The 13,698-nt window shown below is 48.0% G+C and overlaps 1 long non-coding RNA gene across 2 annotated transcripts; it reads left to right on the top strand.

Annotated features, from left to right (window-relative positions):
• Positions 1 to 1,092: 1,092 nt before the first annotated feature.
• On the top strand, positions 1,093 to 10,679 carry LOC135319351 (uncharacterized). Of its 2 annotated transcripts, none has more exons than XR_010377872.1 (3): positions 1,093 to 1,725; positions 6,235 to 6,439; positions 9,811 to 10,679. It is a non-coding gene; the product is annotated as an uncharacterized LOC135319351 (long non-coding RNA). The 2 variants fall into 2 exon arrangements; XR_010377873.1 differs by lacking the exon at positions 1,093 to 1,725 and adding an exon at positions 4,125 to 4,464.
• The last annotated feature ends 3,019 nt before the right edge of the window (positions 10,680 to 13,698 follow it).

Below are 13,698 nucleotides of genomic sequence, written 5' to 3'. Positions count from 1 at the left end.
TGGGCTTGGGATATTATGGGGGCCTGGAAGGTGATGAGGGCTTGGGGAGATGTGGGCTTCGGGAGATGATGCGGCTTTCGAGAGATGATGCAGTCGTGGGGAAACGTGGGCTTGGGGAGATGCGGGCTTGAGGAAATGATGCAGGATCGGCAAGATCACTTGGGCTCGTGGAGAAGATGCGGTCTTGGGGAGATGACGCAGCCTGGGGAGATGATGCAGCTTGGAGAGATGGCACGGGTTCGCGGACAAGACGTGGACTCATGGAGAAGACGCGGGGTTGGGGAGATGACGTGGGCTTTGGAGAAGATGAGGTCTTGGGAGATGTTGTGGGCTCCTGGAGATGTGGTCTTGGGGAGATGATGTGGGCTTGGGGAGATGACGTGGGCTAGGGGACATGACGTGGCTTGGGGACTTGATGTGGCCTGGGGCCGATGTGGGCTTCGAGAAATGATGTGGGCTTGGGGAGATGATGGAGGCTTGGGGATATGTGGGCTTGGGCAGAAATGGGCTTGGGGAGATGATGTGGGCTTCAAGAGATGATGTGGGCTCAGCAAAATTATGTTGGCTTGGGGAGATGTGTGCTCAGGGAGATGACTCAGGCTCGAGGAGATGACGCAGGTTCGGGGAGATGACGCAGGCTCGTGGAATGACGTGGGCTTGCAGAGATGACTGGCGCTTGTGGACATGACACAGGCTCGGGGAGATGATGTGGGCTTGGTGAGATGCGGGCTTGGGGAGATGATGTGGGCTTGGGGAGATGTGGGCTTGGGGAGATGATGTGGGCTTGGTGAGATGTGGGCTTGAGGAAATGATGCGGGCTCGGCGAGATCATGCGGGCTCACAGAGAAGATGCGGTCTTGGGGAAATGACGCGGGCTGGGGAAATGCGGGTTGGGGACATGATATGGGCCTGGGGAGATGTCGGCTTGAGGAGATATCGCCAGCTTGGGGAGATTATGTGGGCTTGGGGAAATGTGGGTTTGGGGAGATGATGTGGGCTTGAGGAGATGTGGGCTTGGGGGATGATGTGGGCTTGAGGAGATGTGGGCTTGGGGGATGATGCAGGTTTTGGGACATCACGTGGGCTCGGGGAGATGATGTGGCCTTGCGAACATGCCTCGTCCTCCAGGACATGACGCAGGCTTGGGGATTTTACGTGTGCTGGGGGAGATGTCGTGGGCTCGGGGAGTCGATGTGGGTTTCAAGAGATGTTGCAGGCTTGGGGAGATGATGTGATCTTGGGGAGATACGGGCTTGGGGAGATGATGTGGGCTTTAGGAGATTATGTGGGCTCGGGGAGTTGTGTGCTTGGGGAGATGACTCGGGCTCGAGGAGATGATGCTGGTTCGTGGAAATGACGTGGTCTCACTGATATGACATGGGGCTCGTGGAAATGACGTGGACTTAGGGACATGATGCGGGCTCAGGGAGATGACATGGGCTTGGGGACATGACTTGGGCATGAGGACATGATGTGGGCTCGGGGACATGATCTAGGCTCAGGGAGATGTGTTCTTGAGGCAATGATGCAGGTGGGGAGCTGATGCGGGCTTGGGGAGATGTGTGGGCTTGGGGAGATGTGGGTTCAGGAGATGCAAGTTTCGAGGGAGATGAGAGGCCATGCTACTCTTGGGGCCTGATCTTAGTGTCTGAAGAAGACGGAGACCACCGTGGGCTCAGAAACTCCAGAGGCCATCCCACCAGCATTGTCTAAGCCTGGGCAGAGGTGAGTGGGATTTAGCATGGGAGACACCCCAGCACCACTCACCTCCCTGCACCCCCCACCATGGGAGGACTCCTTGATGTCTTGGAGCCCAGCAGGAAGGTTAGATAAATACAAATCTGACACTGCCAGTGCTGAGGGAGGGAAGCATGGTGGAGGGTGCCAGATGAGAAGAGGAGGGGGCTACGACTCCTGGGGCCAGGTACCCAGCCTGGCCACTGGGGCGGCTCTGTGACCATGGAGGGCACTGAGGGTGAGACAGGCAGGCATGGAGCCAGGGAGGCTGGGAGAGCACTAGGCGGAGCTGGAGGGAAAGAGGAGGAGCACGCTGCGTGTGCACATGCATGTCTGGGTGTGCACGCAGGTGTGTACATCCAAGTATGTCCCCCGGGCCCCCGCCTGTGGCAGTCAGTAGAGTGTCTAAGGGTCCAGGGCTTGAGACACACACTGCTTCCCCAACTTCTGCCCCAAGCTTCCACTCTTTTCTGCCCAGTGCAGAGCATTAGCTGCAGGTGCCCTGGGGGCACCAAAGAGGACAATGGAAGCATCTGATGCTGCAGGGAATGACAGGGGACAAAGGGGACAAATGTGTAGCACCCACCTCCCTGTCCTACCTGCAGAAGCCCCAGCAGCAACCCGTGACAGATGGCGGTGCTTTGAGTGACTACTTCAATTTTAACTCTTTTTGATAATCCAGCACCAGAAAGCCACATACTTTAAAACTGTCCCTGGATCATAGATCAGTCCAAAGAGGCCAAGTCCAGCTCACTTAACCTCTGGAAACACCATCAATCACTGGGGGCAGCCCCTCCTTAGTGCTCTCCACATGGACTCCTGGCAGAGATGGATGGGCCACTCCTCTCGGCCGCAACTCTTGGCTGGTTTGCATCTTGCCTTATTGCAGCCGGAACTTGAACTTTCCGGGGCTGAGCCCAGGGTGGATCTAGGAGTCAGGTAGGGTGGCAGGACTGACAAAGTCGCTTGGAAGAAGGAAGTTGGCCTCTCCCTGCCCCTCTCAGGGGACTCGTCTCCTTCCTGACCTCTCGTGGGTTCACCCTGTGAGCTTTGCTTGGCCCCCTAGTGATGGGGAGGAACCCCAGATGGGCTCAGCCTCTCTGGCAGGAGCCTCATAAGAGTCTTCTCACTGGAAATGATTGCACAGGGGAGGGCAGGACTTGCATGAACACGATGTGCTAGAGTGATGCCAGCTCCCCGTTAGGTGGGAGCCGCAGTCTGCTGACAGCGAAGCCTAGGACTATTCAGTCCTGCAGAGGCTGAGCCCTTCCCTGGAAGCTGTCTGGCTAGGGATAAAGTCCTTTTTGATGGGGTTACCCTGAGGCTTGAGGACTCCTCCTTCCTGCTGTCTTTTATTTTTTTTTTAAATTGAAGCATCGTCAGTAACCAATGTGTCAATTTCTGGTGTAGAACATAATAGTTCAATAATACATATACATACATATATTCATTTTCATATTCTTTTTCATTATAAGTTAATGCAAGATATTAAATATAGTCCCCTAAACTTGTTTTTTATCTATTTTATATATAGTAGTCAGTATCTGCAAATCTCGAACCCCCAATTTATCCCTTCCTATCCCCTTGCCCCTTGGTAAACATAAGTTTGTTTTCTATGTCTGTGAGCCTGTCTGTTTTGTAAATAAGTTCATTTGTCCTTTTTTTTTTTTTTTTCAGATTCCACATATAAGTGATATCTTATAGTATTTTTCTTTCTCTTTCTGGCTTGTCTTTAATACCCAGCCTTGCTGCCACTTGAGGACCTGTCCACCCCCAGACTCCATTCTACCAGCCCTCCCCACATGCCTGCCAAAGGCCTCTTGGAGTTTAGATATCATTTCAATTACCTCCTTCCTGCGCACAAAGCACATTTTCAATAGCTCCCCACTACCTAGGAAATAAGGTCCAAGCTCCTTAGCCTGGTGTTCAAGCCCAAACTGACTGCCAGTTGATCCCTTGGCCAAATGAGTCACTCCTCCCTCACTCATCACCACCTTGTACATTCCAGTACTTACTCATAACACTGGTGAAGACTCCTCTCTGTCCCCTCCACCTATTTTAATCCTACCCGTTCTATAAATCCCAGGTCAAGTCTCACCTCCTCCAGGAAGCCCTCCTTGACTACTCCAATCTCCAATTCTGGCGCTTTGTGGCATTCACTGTCCCTGACACAGCCCCAGGCACTTGGCATGGGCAACTCTATATTGTTGGGCCCACGCTGAGTTGAAAGCCCTGTCTTATACTTCTTTGAATTGTGCACAGGCATCCCTGTCTCCACATCTCTGATCCCAGGCCTATCTCACACAGTTTTAAGAGGGTAGATCTCATGTTGAATGTTTTTTCCCCACAATAAAAAAAGAAAGAAAAATGTCTACAGAAATTAAAACAATGAATCTATTTTTTAATAAAAAAAAAAAACAGCCCCTCAGCCCCATCTCACACTGTACCCCTCTTGCCCCAGTATCTCCCCAGTTCTTTCTGCCTAGGACCAGCTGCACACTAGCAGACCTGTGTTCCGGAGAGAGCTTGGGGTTATGACATTTCGAGGAGAAAGCTGGGAGTGGGTGGAAACCTCTTGGTGACAAACCCCGCAGGTGCTAGGAGCTAAAGATTAGGGAGTTGTTCCCCCAGATGGCCTGCAGCCTTCTCTTGGGCTGGAAGTGTGTTTGCTGCCTGGATTCAGAGACCTACTTCTACATTTCAACCTTGGTTTATTTACCTATAGAGGTAAGGTTCCCCATTTCCAGGTTTGTTGAGAAAGAATGGGGAAAGCCCTGGCCCAGTCCAGCCATATGGCAGGTGTTCAATCATCACCAGTTAGAGCTCATCCTGGTTTTGTACCAGAATGTCCACACCTGGGCATGTGTTCCTACCAAGAAGCAGCCCCTCAAGGGCTCCCCCCATCCTGTGAAGAGGAAGGCTGGGTGAATGTTCTCCACAGGCTCCCCAGACACCCAGCTTCCTGGCCCCTGGGGTCCCCCGTCTCCTCACAGCCTGCCCTAAGGATGCGGACTTGCTGGCTGCCCCCTCCACCAGTTCTCCTCTGGGCTGTCACTTTGCACCTCTCATACTGATGTGCAGTTATTTATCTACACATGGGTCTTTCCTCCAAAACTGGGAGCAAGAGAGGGCAAGCTTTGTGGCTGTGCTTATCCTCAGCACCCTGCACAGCACCTGGACACTCACCCCCAAATTCATATGCAGCAGATCTAACCCCCAGTGTGCTGGTATTTGGAGATGAGGTCTTTGGGAGATAATTAGGGTTAGATGAGGTCAGGAGGGCAGGACCCTCATGATGGGATTATGCGTCCCCCACCCCCCACCCCACACGTGAGCACATAGCAAGACGGCAGCTGCCATCAAGTCAAGAAGAGAGGCCTCAGAATGAAATCTACCTTGCTGGCACCTTGATCTTGGATTTCTCAGCCCCGAGAACCATGAGAAATAAATTTCTACTGTTTAAGCCACTCAGCCTATGGTATTATGTTATGGCAGCCCTAGCTGACTAAGGGCTTAAAGAACGTTTGTGGGTGAGTGAATGAGTGGTCCCAAGAAGTTCAGCCCTCCCACGCTGGGGTGAGCAGTCAGCTGGCTGAGTTCCCCTGTGAAGCAGGCATGGTGGGGGGTCCAAAGCCGTGGGTTCTGCCTACCCCTCCCCCCAGGGTGAAGCTTGGGGAAATTGGCTGTGTAACTTTTACCCTCTCGTCCACCTCAAGGGTATAAAGATGGGATGTGGAGAGGCTGGCAAGGCCGCTGGGTGGCTTTCCCTAGAGTGAGCTGTCGGTGGGCTGGGTCCCACCCCCGGCCATGGGAGAGGGAAGGAGGCTGCTTCCCTCCCACCCAGTCTGACAAAGGAATTGGAAGAGGGCCATGCAAGAGGTTGGCTGAGGCCTGAGAAGGTCTCAAGGTGAAAGGCTGTGGCTGGCGGGCCTGAGGAGGCTGGGCAGAGAGGGCTAAGTGGCCCTTTCCTAGAGTCCGGCTGGGCATGGAGGGACCCTCCATCCTCTGGGCTGGTGTGGACTGCACAGAGGAATGCCAGCAACCCTGAAGGTATCATGTCTGGAGAGGCTGGGATGTGCCCTCAGTCACAGGACTGGAGGAGATGGGGGTTCTAAGCAACTAGCAGAGGAGGTGTCACCCACATCAAGGAAACTGCAGGTGAGAGAACACACGTGAGCTTCTGACAAAAGAAAGGCTTGGCATTTGGAATCTGCCACCATCCTACAAGTCACGTGAGACCTTCCCTGGCCTTTCTGCTCCCTTCTCCACCCTACTGCCCTTGGTGGGTGGGGGTGGGTGGGTGGCCCCAGCACTAGCCAATGACTAGAGGACGAGGTAGAGTGAGAACATAGTGAGGAAACTGCCCACCCCTGCTCCCCACTCCTCAAGAGTCCAACTGGAGCAGCCCACACTGGGGGATGGGAGTCTTCAATAGGATGAGAACTGGGGGCTCTAGTATTAGATTGACCTGGATTTTTTTTTCTTTTAATCTGATAGTTACTTCCCAAACTCTGAGGTTTTTCTGAGAGGTTCTCCAGTAGCTGGGACAGAACATGCTTAAAGGAGCTATAGCAGAATGGAAGCATGGAGTTGCTTTCTGCTGTCACCCCACCACGTCCCGCTCCCCCACTGCACAGGTGATGTGGGGTTCTGCCCGTGTGGTCCGGGGAGCCTGAAAACACAGCAGCTTGAGGAAGTGAAGGTAAGGGAGCATTGATAGCGCTCCTGACAATGTGTGGGGAGAAATGTGTGAGCCTTCCAGCACCAAAAAGTCTGCCTTATCCGGCCTAACTCAGAGTTCAGCAGGAGAGGGAAGGGGGCCTTTAGATTTCTTCCTAATCAGGACGTGGCACATTTTTATCCTAATTAGAAGATAAATCAGACACCAAGGGGGTTCAGAGGGGTGGAGGGCACATCCATTTAGGCTGTTTCTTTACATGATTCTTTGCCTGGGGTCCCCTCCCAGCATGAAGTGGGGCCAAATAAGAGTGAGGAAAGAACCTTTGGAAGATTAGCTTTTGAGTCATGACTTTATTCTTTAATTTATTATTTATTTTATATTTAATGTTCATTTTTCATTTTATTTTAAACATTCAGAATTCCCAGATAATCTAGACACCTGACTGTCTTTTCACTCACATATGGCATGACTCCCAACTCACTCAAAACTCAAAGGAAATTGTCTTTGAATTAACCACAGTTTCAGATTAGATGCATGGCTCACCTCTTGAATTCGTTCCAGAAAGTAAGAACTTGCAATATTTATTTTGTGGTTTAGTTTAACCCCTTCCAGTCCACCCCTTCTTTTAATTCTCCACAATGAGGATGCTTTTGGGTGGGAAGAAAAATAAACACAGAGAGGGCTCTGGCAGTGGATGGCTGTGCATTCAAATGGAAATGTGTTTACGGTGTGAGAAAAAAAACGGTTTGGGGCAGCGAAGTTGGCAAAAACAGATAAAGAGAATTTGGTTAGAAGTGAGAGTTAAATGATAGTAAAGGCCTAGAGAAGCCATGATCAATAAAAATAAAGTTCAACCTCCTTGCTTTTACGCTGTGGAGAAGGGTGAGCCCCGCCTGCTCCCCGCCCCGGGCCTCGGGCTGCAGACTGTGCTGGTGGGTTCAGCCGATGAGGCCCTCAGATTCATGAGGTCTGAGGACAGCTCTTTCCAGCAGCTGCACACAGAATCCCTGCCCCTCTTGGCAGGGTGAGTACAAGGCAGGTACCTCTGCCAGTTTCCGGGGTTGCCCCCCAAGCAGCCCAGGACTTCCTGTCGGGGACACTGTCCGGAGAACCCTCAGTTCGATGTGACACACAGTTTTCAAGATAGAAGAGCTCAGGCCCAGATAGGGACCTGTTCATCATCAGCATAAATCCTGGAGCCCGCAGCCACTTGCTTTGTGAACAAGTGTGTATTTTGGACCAAAATGGAGTGAGAGGTCCTCAGAAATGGCCCATGAGAATCAATGCAGGGCAGACGCCCACTTATTTCCCACCATCATAATGAACCCAGGGCCATGTGTGCAGGGACAAAAGTGCTGGTCCCTGTCTAGACCAGCAAGACAGGGTTCTGAACCTGAGATGCTCAGGAGAGTCCATGTGGGCTCGTCAGGCGTGCCTGCAGTCCTTCTGTGGAGAAAATGGGGCTTTTGTAGATTTTTCCAAAATTCTCAATTTTCTTTCTACCCTCAAAGAGGCTCCATTAAAAGGAGGAAGATATTTGCTTATCAAGTCACATAATACTTGGATACATGTAAATATAGACCAACACGGTTATGAATGCTGAGGGAGTGAGACTATTACTTCTTAGAGGCCAAGGATGAGCTAGGGAGGTTTTCCTTCCTTCCTCCATCCACCCATACCCCCATCCCCCCATCCCCCATCCCCCATCAACGAGTATCTAATATGTGCAACATTGTGGTAAGGGTAGTGGTTTTAGATACAAATGGCACAACGTAGTTGAGGAGATAGCTATGTGGCAAAAACTGAAATATTGTAAGTTCTAGAAATGATGCGTTCCTAGTACAATGGGGGCACAAGGGAAGCGGGACTCTAGGGAAGGACGGGGGCTCTGGTGGGCTTCACAGAGGCTTCATGCTTGAGCCAGCTCTGAAAGGTCAGCTAAAGGTGCGAGAAGCTATTTTCTTGGAGGCTTTAAAATGAAGGTAGAGAGGGATTCAGGTGCCCTCCTGACCAAATCCCAGAGCAGGATTTTGGAGCTTCTGACCGCAGGTGCGTCCTGGCTCGTGTGAGTGCTTGGTTGCACACACTGCTGGCTGTGTGCTTTATGCCTGTCTCAGGAAGCAGACAGAGGAGGGAGGGCAGATAAGATGGAGAAGTCTTGGGTTCAGTATTCTTTGGCCTCCTGTTTCCCTGGTCCCAGGCAGAGATAGAGAAGAGCTTGGGGCTCACAGTGATTGACGTGTTTTTCGGAGGAGAGCGACAGGCTAATAAATGGAGAGGAGCATAGCAGAGACCACTTGGGCAGGATATTGCTTCCCCGTCTCCAGTCTCCATCCCCAGCTGCATCTCAGGAGACAGGGGACAGTGACCTGGCTGGCCAAAAGACTGGGAGCAGCCAGAAGTGGCTTTCCAAACCCGCCTGCTCCATCCCTACTCTGGAAGCAGGACCTGGGAGTGGAGGTGGGAGAATCTGAGTGGTTTTCTCCTCCCCCAGGAGCAGGTATGAATGAAGGCCTGGGCCCAAGGAGTAGTGGGGAGCAGTGTCTCTAAACATCTGTTCTTTTTGGTTTGGTTTGGAAGACATTTCACAGCTGGCTTCTAGGAAGCAGCTGATCCCTTGCTAACAAAAGATGGAGAGGGACCAGCCCAGAGCAGGCAAATATGGGACATAGGAATATTCATTCTCTTTAACAGATAGGAGAGTAAGACTTAAAGAGGCTAAGTGTAATGTCCACGGACAAAAGCAAAATTAAGCCCCAAGGGTCTTGGACTCCACACTTGGTGCTCATTTCTCTGCACTGGGAATGAGGAAGAAGTTAAGTCTGTGACATCAGAAGTAGCTGCCTGGAGGGCTGTGTTGAGAAAGACAACGAAGCTGAGTACGTGCTCAGCAGGAGGGCCGGCACCATCGATTAGTGATGTCTGTCATGGGTGTGGGTGTGGAGCTGACGTCTGTATGCCATCTTTGCTTTACACAGTGCTCTGCTTCTTTAGACCTTCCTGTTATGCAAAACTGAGTTACCAGTCTTTAACGACAGGAGAGTCGAAGCCTTGATCTCTGGAGGAGCGCCCACAGGGTGCCTCAAGTTGGTCTCCCCCATTTGATGGCTTCTCTCCAGCAGGATTTCATGCCTGCACTGTAGCTGCTGTCTGGGGGCTGCAGTTGTGAGAGTCTCCTCACATCCTCTCTCTAGCCTTTTCTCTGTAGGAGAGTGTCACTGGAACCACCATTCCAATCATATATATTTCAATAATATATATCAAGACTATACCACCTACTGTTTTTAGCACTTGTTTTCTCTTCTTCACTACTGTTTATTTTCCTGTTGGCTATCTATAGCCCCTTTATGTCCTTGACTTTCCTAATAGTTTTGTACTATAACTCATTTCAGGAACAATCTCTTTTTCTCTCCCTGTGAAGACCCAGATGGAAGTGGAAAAAGGTGACTGTGTCCAGCAACTGGCCATTATGTGACAATAAGGAGGACATTCAGCCTCACAGGAGGCCTGCAGGGAGTCACTGCAGAGCAGCAAATGCAGGAAGGAGGCTGAGCTAGCCTCAGCAGGGATGAAAATTTCATCTCAGTGTCATGTCGAAAGAGATGTGCAGACCAGCCGGTGAGGCAGGGGCCAAGAAAGTTGTAACAAGAAGTCTGATCACTCCAGGCGATTCATATGAGGTGATCAAAGCAAGATAACAGCCACTTTCTGGAAGTGGAGCTGGACAGAGACCACACAACCCTGCCATCTGCCAAGTCATCAGGCTCAACTCCCGACTGCTGCTGGGTGTTTGTGCCCTGGAGATGGGGAAGAGGAAGCACCTGCTCCTTCATGGACTCAGACCAGGCAGCAGCCTGGCCACCCATAGCAGAGATTCAGGGTAAACAGCCTGAGCAGTGTCCATCCTCCAGCAACAACATCAAATTATTTTGTGTCCTCCTGGTCCTGTGCTTTTGCATAAGATACCTCCTATGCCTGGAATTTCTCCCTACTCCTTAAACTGGGGAAAGTGAATTTATCTTTTAATCTCAAGTGTAACCTTCTCCCTCCACCACGTGGGTAAGGTGTCCTTCCTCTGTGCTCCTAAAATAGTCATACTGTAGTAAAGTTACATATATGTGTATCAGCTCAATGGACTGAGCATCCCTTGAGGACATAAATTCTTTTTCCATCTCTGTATCCCCAGAAATGCCTTACACCTTGTGCTCAGTACATAAATGTTGATGAGCAAATATGTAAATCAATGAATAAAAGAATGAAAGGATGGATGCGTTCTTGAGTATTTGTGGTTTTGACAGAGACAACCAACTATTGGGACCCTCCTGGGACTAAGGGCTTTGGCCAGTGGGATGAACTGATGATGTGGAATCCTGCCCTCTGACTGAGCCTGAGCAAAGGACAGGGCTGCCTGCAGGATACCAGGCACCTCAAAATACAGGGACAACACCTGGACAGATGCAAGTGTGACACCACCTCTGATAACCATGACTTCTCAGAGAACCAACATCTCTTTCCCTTTCTTCTTATCTTCAACCAGATTTAAGGGATAAGGAACCACATTCTGTTGACATTTCCCATTTAAGAGTTTTTCACACATGGAGTGGTCTTTCCTGCTTAGGAAGTAAGCCCTTTGGGAAATGACCACAACCATTTTCCATTCAGCAGAAGGAACATTATCATCATGCAGATAAGAGCGATGCCACCTCTAAGGCTAGTGATAAGAAGGTAGTTTAAACTTCTCAAGAGAGCCGAGATTAAAGACAAGAATAATTACAATCTGTGGGCACAAATCTGCTCCACAACTTTGAATAAGGGAAAGAAAACATCTCAGGCCATAAGCTTCTTCAGCCAATGATTTCATTGACTTTATGCATCCTTATCAGTGAGTTTATTCTTACACAGCACTTTGGGCTATATAAAAATGATTGTGTTTTATAGTGAAGGGAAGGGAAGATTGCTACCACAAAGCAAGGATCTGATTTTTCTCACTACTAGTTTGTTCAAAGAATGTTTCCTGGAAATCATGTTTAGAAATGTCTTCTCTAACTCCCCTACCTCAGAACGTAGCACCCACTTTTGTGCTTTTAAACATCAGCTGTCAGACTGTATCAGAGCAATGAATAAGTCTAGTAACACTGTCAAGCCTAAATGCTAGACATGAATGAATGGTCTTACTAGACCATACTATCTGCATATGTGTCTCCATTTTTCCATGAATAAAGAAATAAAGGTTTTAAAAGTTTAATGTGATAACTTAGAACATAAAGAACCAAGAGCAAAGTCTACAGACAATCTTCATTCTTCATTCTTCATTCCCCAACTTAAAACACTCTCCAAAGTGAAATACACATAATTTCCTTTGACTGTAATAAAAATAAATCTGGCATTGATTTTCTGTCTTACAGGTTTGGAAAGCTTAAGCTCAGAATCATGAAGCAGGATGTCCAAAGTCATACATTTCACATGCAGTAAAGCTTAAATTTGAACTTTGTCCCTTGAATTGGTGAAATGTAAATAAATAGGAATTTCTGGTAGATGGAAAAATTAACTTTCTTTGGAATATGAACATTATTCAAATTCTGTAGGGTTTTTTTCCTTCAAAATACAGAAGAACATGATTCATCATAACTGCTAAAAATTACATAAGAAAAGTTCTTGAAATGATGTGAAAAAGCAAGTAAGTTCAAAGAAAGAGTTTGTAACAACAACAAAAAATTGTATATCCCTTTGGGCAGTATTTTCCAAACTGTGCTCTTCAGAACACTACTTTTACAGGATGTTAAGATACTATATGGGGGGGGGGGGGCAAATTCAACAATTAGTTGCATATCTATACGATAACAATGAACAACCCCAAAAGGAAATTAAGAAAACAATTCCCTATTTAAAATAGCATCAAATTATATTAACTAACCATACTGTAGTAATCACTTTACAATATATACATATATCAAATCATCATAGTGTACACCTTAAATTTACACAATGTTAGATACAGTATTATACATGCATATATGCATGTATATATATATATATATATATATATATATATATATATAACTTACACAACATTGTGCATATATAAATGACAATTTTAGGAAAGAACTACAAAATTGGAGGTCTCACACTTCCTGATTTCAAAACGTCCTACAAAGCTACAGTAATCAAAACAGTGTGGTACTGGCATAAGGACAGACATATATCCCAATGGGACTGAGCAGAAAACTGAGAAATAAACCCTCACAAATGTGGCCAAATGGTTTCAACAAGGGTTCCAAGACCATTCAATGGGGAAAGGACAGTCTTTTCAACAAATGGTACTGAGAAAACCAGATGGCCACATGCAAAAGAATAAAGTTGGTCCCTTTACTTATACCATATTCAAAAATTAACTCAAAATGGACCAAAAAAGCAGCTCCTCTCTCTTTTGTATCTCAATAAATGGTAACCTTCTCTGACCAGCTGCTCAGGGGAGAAGCCTCAGTCATGCTTGTCTTCTCACTGAACATCCCATCACACATTCAGCACATCAGAAGACCTATCAGCTCATTCTTTCAAATAAATCCTGAGTCTGACCACTTCAGCTGCCTCAAAGCTATAATTGCTTCTCCTCTGTACAGATGTTTCTAACTGGTTTCTCTTTTTTCCTTCTCATTTTATATTATCTGTTTCTCCATATGGTCAATTTTCCACACTGCAGAGTCCTTCCCTTAAAGCAAACTTGACCATGTCTCTCCTCTAGTGGAAACCCTGTCATGGATTCTTATCTTGCACTAAGTCAAAGTCAAAGTCATGATAATGGTCTAAGTCCTACAGCATCTGCACTTCCACTACCCTTCTTAACTCATGCCACTCCCAACCCCATTTATTCTGCCCTAACACATCTGCTTCTTTGCTTCCCTGGACAATATCCAGAATGTCTCCACCTCAACACCTTGGTGCTTGTGATTCTTCCACACAGAGGTTCTTCTTCCACATATTTGCAAGCTGTTGCCGCCTCCCTTTTCAGGTCTTGATGCTAACATCTCAGACTTGGAAAGAGTTTCTAAGATCACCTTAAATGAAAAAGATCTGCCTATAGCATTCTTTCAATTTTTATTTGATTTTTTTGTTGTTTACTGGGCATACCAACATTTGAAATTTTGTATATGTTTACTGGTTTAGTGTATATCTCCCTCCACGAGAATATGAGCTCCATGAGAATAAGGACTTTGTTTTGTTCACCACGATATCCCCCAGAATAGAGTCTACATTCAAAAACTCAAAATAATAGTTACATA

The sequence above is a fragment of the Camelus dromedarius genome, chromosome 26 (assembly GCF_036321535.1).
Source record: "Camelus dromedarius isolate mCamDro1 chromosome 26, mCamDro1.pat, whole genome shotgun sequence".
Taxonomy (NCBI): Eukaryota; Metazoa; Chordata; class Mammalia; order Artiodactyla; family Camelidae; genus Camelus; species Camelus dromedarius.
The sequence above is the reverse complement of the archived record's forward strand: the minus strand, read 5'-3'. Positions and strand labels throughout refer to the sequence as shown.